We start from the raw sequence: 13505 nt of genomic DNA, 5'->3' as shown, positions 1-13505 counted from the left end.
GATTTTAAATGAAGCATGACCTTTGGTTATAAGTTGCAATAGTACATTCACATAATTATGTATATTAATATTAAAATATTAATATTTTTTATACATTTAATAAATATATTCTTAATATTTGTTGTTTTTAATTTTTGAGCTTATATATCTCAATATTAATAACATCTGATTAATTTTGAGTTTTGGACTTGAGCCAAAACTCTCAAGCATTCTAAATATGTTGGTTATGTGTCTATTCAGAATGACTTATGAGCAGTTCCATTTTATTTTGGGTAGGCTATGTCATGTGCATTACTTGCCAAAATTGAGGCTGTCTGGTTAACTCATACATACCGGCACGATGGGATTTTTATTTAAAAAAAATCAGTGTTATATCCTTTTTTCTTCGGAAGCAGGAGAGATAAACATGCAAGTTTCCTGAGCTGTTTCTGAGCTGCAGGGCAAAATCAAAGCGCCGACAGAGTGGGCGGGGGTTTTACCCAGTCTAGAATCTGTGGGGAAAAAGCGAAAGAAGCATCATTTGAATTTCTGACTCGTTGTCAGTGACAGAAAAGCTCCGTTAATACTCAAATGTACGTTTCTTAATCACGGCGTTTGTCTTGTTGTATTTATTTTGTTTTCGCTCGCGGTTGATATCTTTCACTTTTTTGCCTGAGAGGAATTTGGGAATTCAGCCCCGACGAAGACGTTTTCACAGCCTTTAAATTTAACTTAATGCTACAGGTAACAGTTACGTTAGTTACCGGTAGCAGCTAACGTTAGACAGGAGAAGATTTATTTTTTTTTTTTTCACCCGTTGCGTCTGGCGGAGTTTCCATTTTGGAATCGCGGATCCTTCACCAACTGCTTGGGACTTGCAGAAAACCAGTAAGTAACTTTACCGTCACTACTAGGAGCAAAAACAAAAAAAGGCTAATTGCTTCCTTATCAAATTTCAAAAAGCTTTTTTTACCTAGAGATAATATACCACCTTGTTTCAAGTAACTCTTATCTTTGCTGGCATAGGAGACTACCACTCCCGCAGACGCAGAGGCCCAGCTGTCTCTCCCATCATCATGCTCGGTAAGTTTCACATTCAATGTTAACGAATGCTTTGAATGTATCCACAAGTTTCCTACGTCCCATGATGCTTTGCGTCAAAAGTGGGCGCGACTTCCGCTTCGAGCTTCGATAGACGGAAGTAAACAAGCGGGAAGTGTTACTCATTCATTCATTTAAGAAATACCGATAAATACCGATGAAAACTTGCTAATGATGTGGGAACACAACCATAACGAGCTTAAAAAGGGTGAAACATCAGTACCTTTACCCTCCGCGGTAGATGGTTGGGAGGATGACGTGAAGAAGTGGCCTCGTATCACTTACGGTAGCATTTTTAGCTATTTTGTTGCTTCAGTAGCCTGTGATGGTACAGCGATGAGCAATTTGAAAAGCTCAGAGGCGTATCAATATCTTCACAGTGATAAAGTCGGTCGGGTGTTGTTTAAAGATGTCGGAAACGACCTCGTTTATCTAAAAGCGGACGTTGAACCGAGCCAGAGCCTACACGTAGCACATCATAAGGCTTGGGTGCTAGCATCAGTGACAGGTGAAGTACAGACAGCAGGTTGCTCATGTATTGCAGGGCCAGGACGATCTTGTAGTCATGCAGCAGCACTTTTGTGGAAGGTCAGTAAAGTATGGACTATTAGGGGCACAGACATTGTTTATTGTATTGTGATATTAATAATAAATGTTACGTTACTAAACTGAAATGTTTACTGTGTCATTCATGTTCTGCATATGTTGTTTTACTGTAGCCGTCAGTCACAATCTTGTAGGATAAGATTTAATTTCATTGGATTTAGGTTGAAAATGCAGTGAGGCAGGGCAAGACAGGGATGGCAAGCACTGATGTGCAAAGAAATTGGAATTCTGGTGTAAAGAAGAATGTAGGTCTGAAGAAGGTTAAGCACATTAATTTTAACCATCACAGACCTAGCCACATATATCCAGGCCCATCACTACGTTCAATGCAAGAATTAACCTCCCCACAACTTTTTAAGAACCATGGAGAGTTCATAGACCACAGCAATTCATCCGTGATGGCCCCACTGTTTAAGCTCCAGACAAATGGTCTTCTTCAGTTGAGTTACAGAGCAGATGTAGACACCAGCCAGGCAGGCCTCCGCAAACATGATCCAGCCCACAATAACACACTCTGTCATACTGAACACAGCACAACCCTCACCTGTCCAAAGTGCACCAAGTTTTATGAGGACTGCATCAAAGTGTCCCATGTGCAAGCAGATACACTGATGGAAGAAACCAGGATGCAGAGTTCTTCACAGTTATGGCATGATGCTAGAAAGCTGCGTATAACAGCCAGCACAGCAAAAAAGTCCCAAAAGGAGCACCACTGATCCCAGAAAATTTCTAAAGGAGCATCTGTACCCAACCTTCCCGGCAATACAGCAACGCAGCATGGCAAAGAAAATGAGATCAAGGTCATCACACTCATGGAGAGCAGAGGGCATACTGTGGAGAAGAGAGGCCTGGTTGTGCACCCTGACTATCCTTGGTTGGAGCGCCAGTCCAGATGGGATCCTTGATTCAACACAGCTCCTTGAGATCAAGTGCCCCTTCCAGAGTTGCATGTCACTGACAGAATTTCTGGGACGGCCAAATGGTGACATTAAAAGATTAGGTGATGAACAGTACCTGATCCTTCCCAAAGGAAAGAATGGATACTACCTGCAGGTAAATAAAATGTTTTCAAGTAGATTAGCTCTTTTATTAGCCAAACAATGTTTTTTTATATCTATTTCAATGTTTGTTTTTTTCACCAACATGCACTAACAATCCTTATTTCAGACACAATTGACCATGATGTGTCTGGGCCTACAGAGCTGCAAGCTGGTCATCTGGACACCAAGTGAGGACATTGAAATGGACATTCCATTTGACAAAAACTACACAGATGCACAAGTTCAACAATTGCAGAATTTCTACTTTTTACACATGCTACCTAGATTGGCTGATGATTTTGCTGACAAGAAGATGAATCTCTGCCCAACATACCTGCAAATCTTTAATGAGTAGTTGAGGCAGGGTTTACACTGTATAATCAGTTGTATTGGTTGTATATTCTGAAGAAATCTACCTACACAAAGACAGTGTAATGCTGTTTCACTAGTTTAAATAGAAAACAAAATAATTTTTCAGTTCATTGACAGTTCCACTTTTATTGAAAGTTGTAAGGTGAAAGCCAGTTTTTTTTTTAACCTTTATTTATTCAGGGGAGGTTCACTGAGAGGCAGCCTCTCTTTTGCAGGAACGCCCTGATCACATTTACACAGTTCCACATTCATACCTGGAAGCTGCCCGGTACAACCACAGTCTGATCTGCTGGCCAATGAGCAGCTCCACTGGAGCGGTTGGGGTTAAGGGCCTTGCTCAAGGGCACCTCAGTGGTGGTAATGAGGGAGGGACAAGTGCTGTTCTTTCACTTTCCCCACCCAGATTTTATCCTGTCGGTCTGGGGATTGAACCGACGACCTCCCGGTCACAAGCTCGCTTCTCTAACCTTTTTTGTAGGCAGACAAAAACAATTAAATATATTAAAGTTAACAAATAGGTTCCTGTATAAACATTAGGGCTGTGCTCGATTAAAGATATTCTTAGTCGGCTAACACTCATTCAACTGTATCGTAGGGCTGGGCGATAGGGAGAAAATCAAACATCACGATATTTTTGACCAAATACCATGATATCGATACCGCAACGATATTGTAGGGTTGTCTATTTGTGCTTTCACAAAATATTCACACAATGAGATTTTTTATAAATAATCATCAGCAATGTGGATAACTAAGTGGGTAAAGACAAAAAAAATAGAACAGTTAGAACAGTCTGGTAAGTTCAGAAAATGACATCACTTTACTGTAATGCAGCCTTTAAAACCAGGAAAAGACACTTATGCCATATTACGATATCCAAAATCTAAGACGATATTTAGTCTCATATCACGATATCGATATATCGATATATTGCCCAGCTCTATTGTATCGACTAATCGATTAGTTGATTTAATCAACAGATCTGTAAATAAATTTAGAGTCATGCAAAAGAACCACTTTAATTCTTGTGTTTACCAGAGATGTGCTCTTACGTTTCTTGGAAATAAGTCATTCAGCATGAAAACAGCATCAGACATGACTAATGGACTACAGAGATCTAAGCTGACTAAGACCAAAACCACCGATTAGTCGACTAATCCACTAAGAGAGAGCAGCCCTAATAAACATTGTAAATACATTTTTGTAAATTAACTCAATTATATGAAATAACTTGTACATGTTAGTTAATTATAAGAATACATTAATGTGTCATTTGAATTTTTCTCTCCCACTTAGCGTTTCTACACATGACGTGACCTGCAGCACTCCCATAGACTGTTAATATTAAGCACTCCACACTCCACCGTTCTCTTAATACAGCCATGCACTCCACTTGAGGAGCGGTCGGCTCAGCGTCTCTCAAAATCTTTTAAACTGACCTTTGTCGATCAAAAAACAGACAGATTCAGCAACTGCATGGCCTATTTCTCTCTTAAAATGTTTTCAGAAATACATTTTGGTGAACTATCTTCGTAAAATACGAGACCGTTTTCAGTAAGTGGTTATTATACGTTAGCAGTGTACTGACGAAAAAAGTGTTTTTTCAACAAACAAACCATAAAACACTCATATCTCATAGTAGCAGCTAGATTCACTGATATAATTCATAGCTTAATTATTGTTATTGTGTCTATTTGCTTGAAATAAGCTCCCCTCGCAGATTTACAAGTGCTGCACAGATCTTTAGTATTTTGTCAATTTTAGTGACAAAATGAATAGGCACAGTTTGTGAGAGGATCTTGTACACCTTAAGACGCCTGATAGCTCGCTCAATGTGTATGCGGACATTAGCAATGCGCCTTGTGCGAGTGACCTGCTCATTTGTCAGCTGGCTTTTCTTACGCGTAAAGGCTGGCGTGATCAAATGAACATTCCGTTCCTCCAGCAAATCCCTGATGGTGAAGCCACGGTCCCCCATCACCTCATCTCCAGCACGCAGATGGTCAAGAAACCCAGAGTTATGTGTGATGAATCTATCGCTACATTTGCCACCATAAGCTTCTGAAATGTACATAACAATTCCAGATGGAGCAGTTGCTACTAGGTACTTGACAGTATTGCTAGCATAGTAGTGACTGTAAGATTCAGTTCGTGAGTCTAGATTTTTAGCCTTCTGAAGGACACTTTCTGTGCAGTCAATTATGCATGTTGTGTTTGGAAAACTGTCCATAAAAGCCTTCGGCAAAGTGGCCTTTATTGTTTCACGAGGCAGCCATGGAATGAGATCCTGGGTGTGCTCAGCAATCACATCTATCCAGAATTTCAGTGTTTTACTGACTTGACCAGGTGACATTTTGAAGCGTTTTGCTAAATCCGCAATAACAAAGTTCTGTCTAAGCTTCATCAATGTCAACAGGATTTGGTCCTCTGCTGGCAATGTTGATGATTTGGGGGCAAAATGTTGCAAGCAAGACACAAGTGTTTTAAATTCAAGTAGCGGAATCCCTGTGTACAGCAAACAGTCTGTATCATCTTTCAATGTTAACTCTGCAACAGGTAGCAAATCAGAAGACGGGGCAGTTGTCACAACACATGTGATAGTCTGGGTACGTGGATAGATGCGGGTTTGTGACGACTGTTGTTTTGGGCATTCTGGAAGGTCTGTGAAGTAGGGTCTGGCTCCCCAGAAACCTCCATCACATCAGGCTCATCTGCACGGAATACATGCATTACATATTTATGTTAGAACATGAGATTTATAACTGCAGTAGTATCAGTTCAGGTATATGGAAAGCACATAAGGATTGACTTAAATTAAATGTACAAATTTGAACCACAGTATTTAAATAAATTGATATTCATGTTTAGATTGTGATATTCTTTGTAAAGTACACAGAAAAGCATTACAAGAACTACTAACGTTACTACTTTTAAAAACATTAACGTGTCTGTGCCTTATTTGTTGCTGTTCTCATACTTTTTTCCACTGCAAAATAAGCACTCTGGCTTAGTGACATCTAAACACAGAGTGCGTTTAATAATCTCAAAACAGATATTCTGTAAATGTTAACTAAAAGAGGGAACGAAATTAACACCTGCCACAGTGTGCCAAGTGCAGGATAAAACTTCGTGCTAGGTTAAAATATCAGGCCATCTGACTACCACCATGGCAGACAGTTTTTCTTATATTAATTTTAAGCATTTCAAGAACAGTTAAGGTATTTTAAAAAACGGTGTACAGAAAACTAACAAGCTAACGCTAGTGGACCTACCTGTGACTGTGGAGTCCTGGGTGGCTCTCTTCACCGGTGGCTTCTCGTAACCGAGAAAAAGCGTTGGGTACGGGTTATCCTGTGTTGGCTTCTTGTCAACGAAGTGAAACGAGCAAACAAACAGATGTTTGGGGGGCTGTTTTAGGTTTAAGTTCTTAAGCCATGTTCGTTTTGGTTCATCTTCTTGTGGGAGGCGATGAAAACTGTACCACCGTTGGCATGGACACTCGGCTTTAGTTTTTGGCTTGTGTTCATAACACGCACGTTTAAGCCACTGACTTAATTTTGTGCGGTTATTTGTACAACCCCGAACAGCACATGTTGTCCCTGAGCTCCTTAACGACATCTCAACCACTTTACAATAATAAAAAACGATCCGAAAACACTTAAAATATACTTAGCCTCTTTGCTAATTAGCTGACTCAAAACCGTTGGAATGCTACTTCCGCTGTCTGACCGGAAGTTTCACCCACATTCTTTTTTACATTAGCGTCCCCCGGAAACAGGTCAATAGGGCACATGCAAAGCAAAGTTTCTGGAAAACACTTGTGAATGCAGTTTGTGTCGTGTCATTCTCTGCCTCGTCACCAGTCAGGAACAGCAGTCACTTCAAAAACTTAAGTTATGTGGAGTACTGTCTCATCTTTTGTAGCCACCTAGCTATGTCATGATTGCTATTTCAGATTGCTTGCTATGCCTGTATCACTCATTGTTTTTCTATCCAGCAAACCAGTTACTGCTGCATAAAGGATTAGTTCACCCAATCACATCCATTTCTTCTTTTTTTTCTTTTTTTTTCAGTCAATCTGATGTTAAGAATACATTTTAGGCAGTGGTTGAAGAATTGTAGCTTGTTCAGGAGGTTCTTTGTTGTTTTCCACATCTCAGATCTTTAAAGGGGTATGGTATTAATGCTTGAGTCGAATTGCTGTAGTTTGGTCTTGAGTGTGATGTTACGTGCTCTTCATTTGGGCCCCATCATGCCAAATGCAGCTCTTGCCTTGCCTATTCTCCTCTTTACATCCCTTTTTGATCCACCATCACTTGCTACCTACATGGAGTTGACTTCCTTTAGTGGTTGGTGGTTAACCATCAAGCTGGCCAGTGTCTTTCTGTTTGCACTTTGGCTGTTGTGCTAATGTGGAGACCTGTCTCAGCTGCCTTCTGTTCTACCTCTCTCAGTTTCTCTTGCATTTGGTGGTGGTTTTGGGGCAGTAATGTGATATAATCTGCAAAGTCTAGGTTGTCCAGTAACAACTGTAAATGGGGTCCATTGGATCCCATTGCGCCTGTTGTCAGTGGCTTGCCGCATGACCTAGTCGGCCGCATGATCTAGTCTACCTTCTAAGAGGAATGGTAATCGAGAAAGTAGACAGCCTTGACTAACTCCTGTTGAGATGTGAAATACTTCTGTCAGCAGGCCTTTATGTATGATTCTACAATGCTCACTGCTCTTACAGTTATTCATTAATATGTACATATTGTCCCATCCCCTAACTCCTATACTCATCTTCATAGGTTTTCAGTCAGGATTAATCCTGACTCCAACAAGATGCACTGCCAAGGAGCAGATGAGCAAGACGACTGGGAGAGTGGTGAAGCGGAAGACTTTATACATGAACCCCCATGTAATCTCCTTCATCAGGGACTTCACAGAGTTCTATTTGCTAACTGGCTAGAAACAGGTGAGGTTCTGATAATAGCTTTAATAATAATTATAATGTAATAAATAATATAGGTATATGTGGGTATAATATAATTAATCATAATTTGATAATAATAATTATTAGGGATGCACCGGTATCGATATTGGGCCGAATACTGAGCTCAATGTACTCGTACTTGTAAAAATATTTTTTTTACTCTGATACCAGGCGTGTAAACAGTGTTTGTGTTTAGAAAAAGAAACACTGACAATAGAGGGTATAATGGGGATAAAAAAGGCAGTCTATGAAGTAAATCTGTCTTACTAGTGGAATATTAAACCGAAATATAGTAACAACTTTGCTTTGGTGCCTGAGCTGATAAGAGAAAAATGCGCTGTGGATTGGACGTGCAGCAGGACGGACAGCGTGAGCTGGTCGAGTGCATCCCTTTAACCAGACGTCATTGTAAAGTTTGTAGTTCACTCAGATGTAAATGGCAAAGAAAGTCAAACAAGACATAATGTAGCTTATCAACATTAACTGACAAGAGAGAGAGAGACTAGTTGAATGCTCTTGATTGACTAAATCATACAGACCCTTTCCAAAAAATTTGAATATCATGGAAAAGTTAATTTATTTCAGGAATTCTACTTAAAATGTGAAACTAATATATTATATTGACTCATTGCTTGCAAAGTAAGATATTGCAAGCCTTTATTTGTTACAATTTTGATGATTATGGCTTAAAGCTTGTGAAAACCACAAAATCTAAATGTCAGAAAATTAGAATATTACATGAAATCACACAGTAGTTACACAGTAATCCCATGGTCATTGAACCAGGTTTTAGTTTATTTTAGTTATTTTGGCAATGTGGGCAGGTGAAAATCCTGCTGGAAAATCATCTTCATAAAGCATCTCCATAAAGCTTTTCTGCTGAAGGAAGCATGAAGTGCTCTAAATGTCCTGGTAGAGCGGCTGCGTTGACTCTGGACTGTGCTCTATTAAGTCCAGAGTCAACGCAGCAGTCTTCCAGGACATTTAGAGCACTTCATGCTTTCTTCACCAAACAAGCTTTATGGAGATCCTGAGTTCATTTTCCAGCAGGACTTGGCACCTGCCCACACTGCCAAAAGAACCAAAACCTGGTTCAATGACCATGGGATTACTGTGTAACTACTGTGATTTCATGTAATGTTCTAATTTTCAGAAATTTAGATTGTGGTTTTTACAAGCTGTAAGCCATAATCATCAAAATTATAACAAATAAAGGCTTGACATATCTCACTTTGCAAGCAATGAGTCTATATATATATTAGTTTCACATTTTAAGTAGAATTCCTGAAATAAATTAACTATTCCATGATATTCTAATTTTTTGGAAAGGGTCTGTATGCAAGTAAAACAAACTGTTACCTTATTTATTAGGGCTGGGGGTAAAAAATATAGATTTTTTTATTTTAATCGATTCTCATTTTTAGAAAATCGATATTGATTCTTAAATCCCAAGAATCGATTAGTCATCCTGTTTTCAGTTGATGAATGAATGGAACATTGTAGCACGCTTCCCATCCAATAACTGCGCCATAATCTTTGTGTTTTGTTACTATTCATATGAAACGGTCCCAGATTTCAATTACGTCCATTTTCTTAAAACATAAGTACCGTTTGGTGCTGTGGCGTGAGATCGCTCTGGCGCAGCTCAAGAATAGATAAGCAACAGCGCGGAGCGCACATGATCTTCTCTTCCACCTTAATAATAGCAGTTACAGCGCGAGATAACTGCCCCTAGTGAAGATTCATAATTCAGAAATTAGTCAAGTCTCGGTCTATAAATATTTGGGTGTCATGATAGACGACAATCTCTCATGGACCTCTCATATAGATTTCATCTGCAAAAAAATACAACAGCGGGTTTATTTTCTTCGTAGATTGAGATCTTTTGGAGCTAGCAGTCAAATCATCTCTCTGTTTTTCACATCAGTAATTCAGAGTATGATGCTTTACTGTAGTACTGCTTGGCTAAGTAGCCTCTCAGTTAAAAATAAAACAAAGCTATTTAATCAGATTAAAATTTGCGCAAAGATTACAGGACTACCTGCAGTGTACTCCTTTCAGGAGGCTCACAATAATAGTATGCTTAGACTAGCCAGAAATATTTCAAATGACCCTTTACATGTCTTGCACAGTGAATATCAGCTTCTGCCTTCAAACAGACGCTTTAGAGTTCATTCTTTTAATCGTATTAGACTTAAAAACTCCTTCATACATCAATCTATCCTATTGTTAAACCAGCTACATTAAACCCAGTGCAATATTTATTGCAGGGATATACATCTCCAAGACTCTGTCCGTGTGTATGTTTATGTCATGTACTGTTGTTACATATGTTTTCTTTGTTTCCTTTTTGGAGTTTGTCATTTGTGGTAATGTCTCATGTATGTTTGTTGGTGGTATTAATCTTATGTATGTTTGGATGTTTTTGAACGAGCTACCCAGGGATGTACAAAGAATTTCAGCCTTTGGCTGACAATAAAGTTGTATCGTATCGTATCGTATCGTATCGTAGATAAACATGAATGAGCATCTGAAAGTTTGTTAAAGGAGAGTACAACTTATCGAAATCTGTATCACGTCAAATGCAGTATAGGCTACTAATGCTAAACTGCGGGACGCGTTTAATAATAAAAAGAGCTATTTAATAGCATAAAAATATGCTCATGAGATGATGTTTCCAAGGCAGCGGGTAATTTTGTTAAGAGTTTATGTAACACATGGAAGCTTGAATCTCAATCTTTGAATTAAATTGGAAAAAGGTAGCATAAATAATTACAATAGAATAAAGATACAAATAAAGATAAAAGTGTTTGGGTTGGTCTAACACTAGTATTCATAAATACTACAGAAACTGAATAAAGTGATTAAATGTAAAATAAACACTGGATGTCTATTAGTCCTGACTAAATTAAATATTAGGCTATAAATTCTGATTCCTAACAATTGAAGCTGCTCTTTTGTTGTTTCAAAAAAAAATTAATGACAGACATATATGACTACGTTCACTTTAAGAAACGCGAGAGTGTATATCGCCTCCTCAGCGCTTGCCTTGTGCAGAGAGAAAGAGAAGACCCAGCACCGCTACACACTGTTTGTGATATTGTGTCTCGGAGAACATTTTAAAATGACTGATTTGGTTTTAGAATCTGTGTGGATTAATATACTCAACCTACAGGCTAAAGTGAATCAATGTTTGCAGGAATTTACTGCATTATACAGTACAGGCCAAAAGTTGGACACACCTTCTCATTCAATGTGATTCCTTTTTATTTTTTTCATGACTATTTACATTGTAGATTCTCACTGAAGGCATCAAAACTATGAATGAACACATGGAATTATGTACTATTAACAAAAGTGTGAAATAACTGAAAACATGTCTTATATTTTAGATTCTTCAAAGTAGCCACCCTTTGCTTTTTTGATAACTCTGCAAAACCCTTGGTGTTCTCTCAATGAGCTTCATGAGGTAGTCACCTGAAATGGTTTTACCTTCACAGGTGTGCCTTGTCAGGGTTAATTAGTGGAAGTTTTTCCTTTATTAATAAAAAGCAAAGGGTGGCTACTTTGAAGAATCTAAAATATAAGACATGTTTTCAGTTATTTCACACTTTTTGTTAAGTACATAATTCCACATGTGTTCATTCATAGTTTTGATGTTTTCAGTGAGAATCTCGTCATGAAATAGTCATGAAAATAAAAAGGAAAAGCATTGAATGAGAAGGTGTGTCCAAACTTTTGGCCTGTACTGTAAGTGGGAGACATGCGTGAATGATTAAAATGATGTGTGAAATACCGCACCAAAATTAGAGCCCTGAATATAGAAAAAATATATATTTTGAATCGACCAATTTAAAAAAAAACAATTAATCGAAAAATCAAATTTTTTTGCCCAGCCCTATTAAAGCCGTGAAAACTTGAAAATCTGTGTTTCCCACACATACTAATTTGTGGCGTGCGCCACAGAATCAACGCCGGCGCCTGCCACATTGCATTTCATTATTCATTTTTTAAATGGTGTTAAAAGGAAATGAATAACTCTCCCTCCATTTCTCTCAGCCGCCAGCAAATTTTTGTCCCACTAAAGCCATTTGAATGTTGTGATGTAGATGACCGCTGCGCTTTGTGACAGGACGCGTGTTACTGATAGAACGAGCGAGAGAGAGAGAGAGAGCCCTTCTCGCGTGTCACACTCTCATCGTCTTCAAACTGTCTTGCTCTCTGTCGCTCACTCAGCATGTTAACCAAATCAATTGAGAATTGACACAATGGTAAAAGATCGGAAGACCAAAGTTCATGTCAAGCATTCAGAGTTTTTTTCCCGTTGAATTACCGCTGGGTGTGAATTGTGCTAAAAAAACGTTGCCTTATGTACTCTGAAAATTGTCCCGAATCAGCTGAAATAAAAACACTTTAAAAACAAACTATCCAGTGATGAAATGTTTCCTGTGTTGACAAAAATCTTGTGCAATGTCCTAAACTCCCGGGATAATAAAACGCATGCCGTAGTCCGCCAATGACGTGTTCGATACTCAAATGACTCCTTTGAACTGATTACATTTAATGAATGGTTAAAACAACTGCTCTGTCCAACACTGAACTCACGAGACGTCTGAATCGGTGCATAACAAATTGGTAAAACTTTACAATATGGTTCCATTTATTAAACTCTAGTTAACTACATTAGTTAACATTAACTATTAATAAACTGCACTTCTACAGCATTTATTAATCTTTCTAAATGTTAATTTCACCATTTACTAGTAGCCTACATTATTTAAATAAAAAGTTGTACTTGTTAAAAGAACACTCCACATTTTTTGGAAATAGGCTCATTTTACTACTGTCCCAGAGTTGAACAGTTGAGTTTTACCGTTTTCGAAACCATTCATACAATCTAATGTGTTTTCTTCTTTGATTTCAGGGCTCCAACTAGGATTCTAGGTTTCCAAGGTCAGAGCATGCAAGAGGCCATAGATCTTTGACAAGTGGCAGGGGAAGTTTATTTTCCTTTCCGTTTTTAAATGTTCATGAAATGTTAAATATTAAATTTTTTTTATTGTTGAATGTTTTATTTTATTTTAATATTGCCATAGTGTTATTTATTGCTCTTTAGAATGTGGTAATAATCTGTTATTTGCACGGCTTTAAAGTAGTTCAATTTCTTTGCCGTATTGTTTCAATTTGTATTATTGTTGCGTCATAGCAACCAGTTATGCTGAACTAGTGAATGAACTAGTAACAGTTTGCTCTATAACTTTACAAAACTTGTAATGAAATAGCCTCGTTTTGTAAAATTTTCTTCAGTCGTAAATTAAATTTAGCAACAGTAGAATAAGCAGGATAACAGACTTCACACCATTAGACTATCCAAAGTTAACACGCTCTGCTGGGCATTGTGGCTGCATTACAAACGTAGAACGTGCGTTAAC

General features: G+C 38.3%; 1 long non-coding RNA gene across 1 annotated transcript; it reads left to right on the top strand.

Annotated features, from left to right (window-relative positions):
• The first annotated feature begins 671 nt into the window (after window positions 1-671).
• On the top strand, window positions 672-13278 carry LOC120575581. The gene is made up of 4 exons (XR_005642013.1): window positions 672-867; window positions 1006-1062; window positions 7889-8055; window positions 12998-13278. It is a non-coding gene; the product is annotated as an uncharacterized LOC120575581 (long non-coding RNA).
• The last annotated feature ends 227 nt before the right edge of the window (window positions 13279-13505 follow it).

Source organism: Perca fluviatilis, chromosome 16 (assembly GCF_010015445.1).
Source record: "Perca fluviatilis chromosome 16, GENO_Pfluv_1.0, whole genome shotgun sequence".
NCBI classification, from domain to species: domain Eukaryota; kingdom Metazoa; phylum Chordata; class Actinopteri; order Perciformes; family Percidae; genus Perca; species Perca fluviatilis.
Note: the sequence above shows the minus strand (reverse complement) of the source record. Positions and strands in the feature narration are given on the sequence as shown.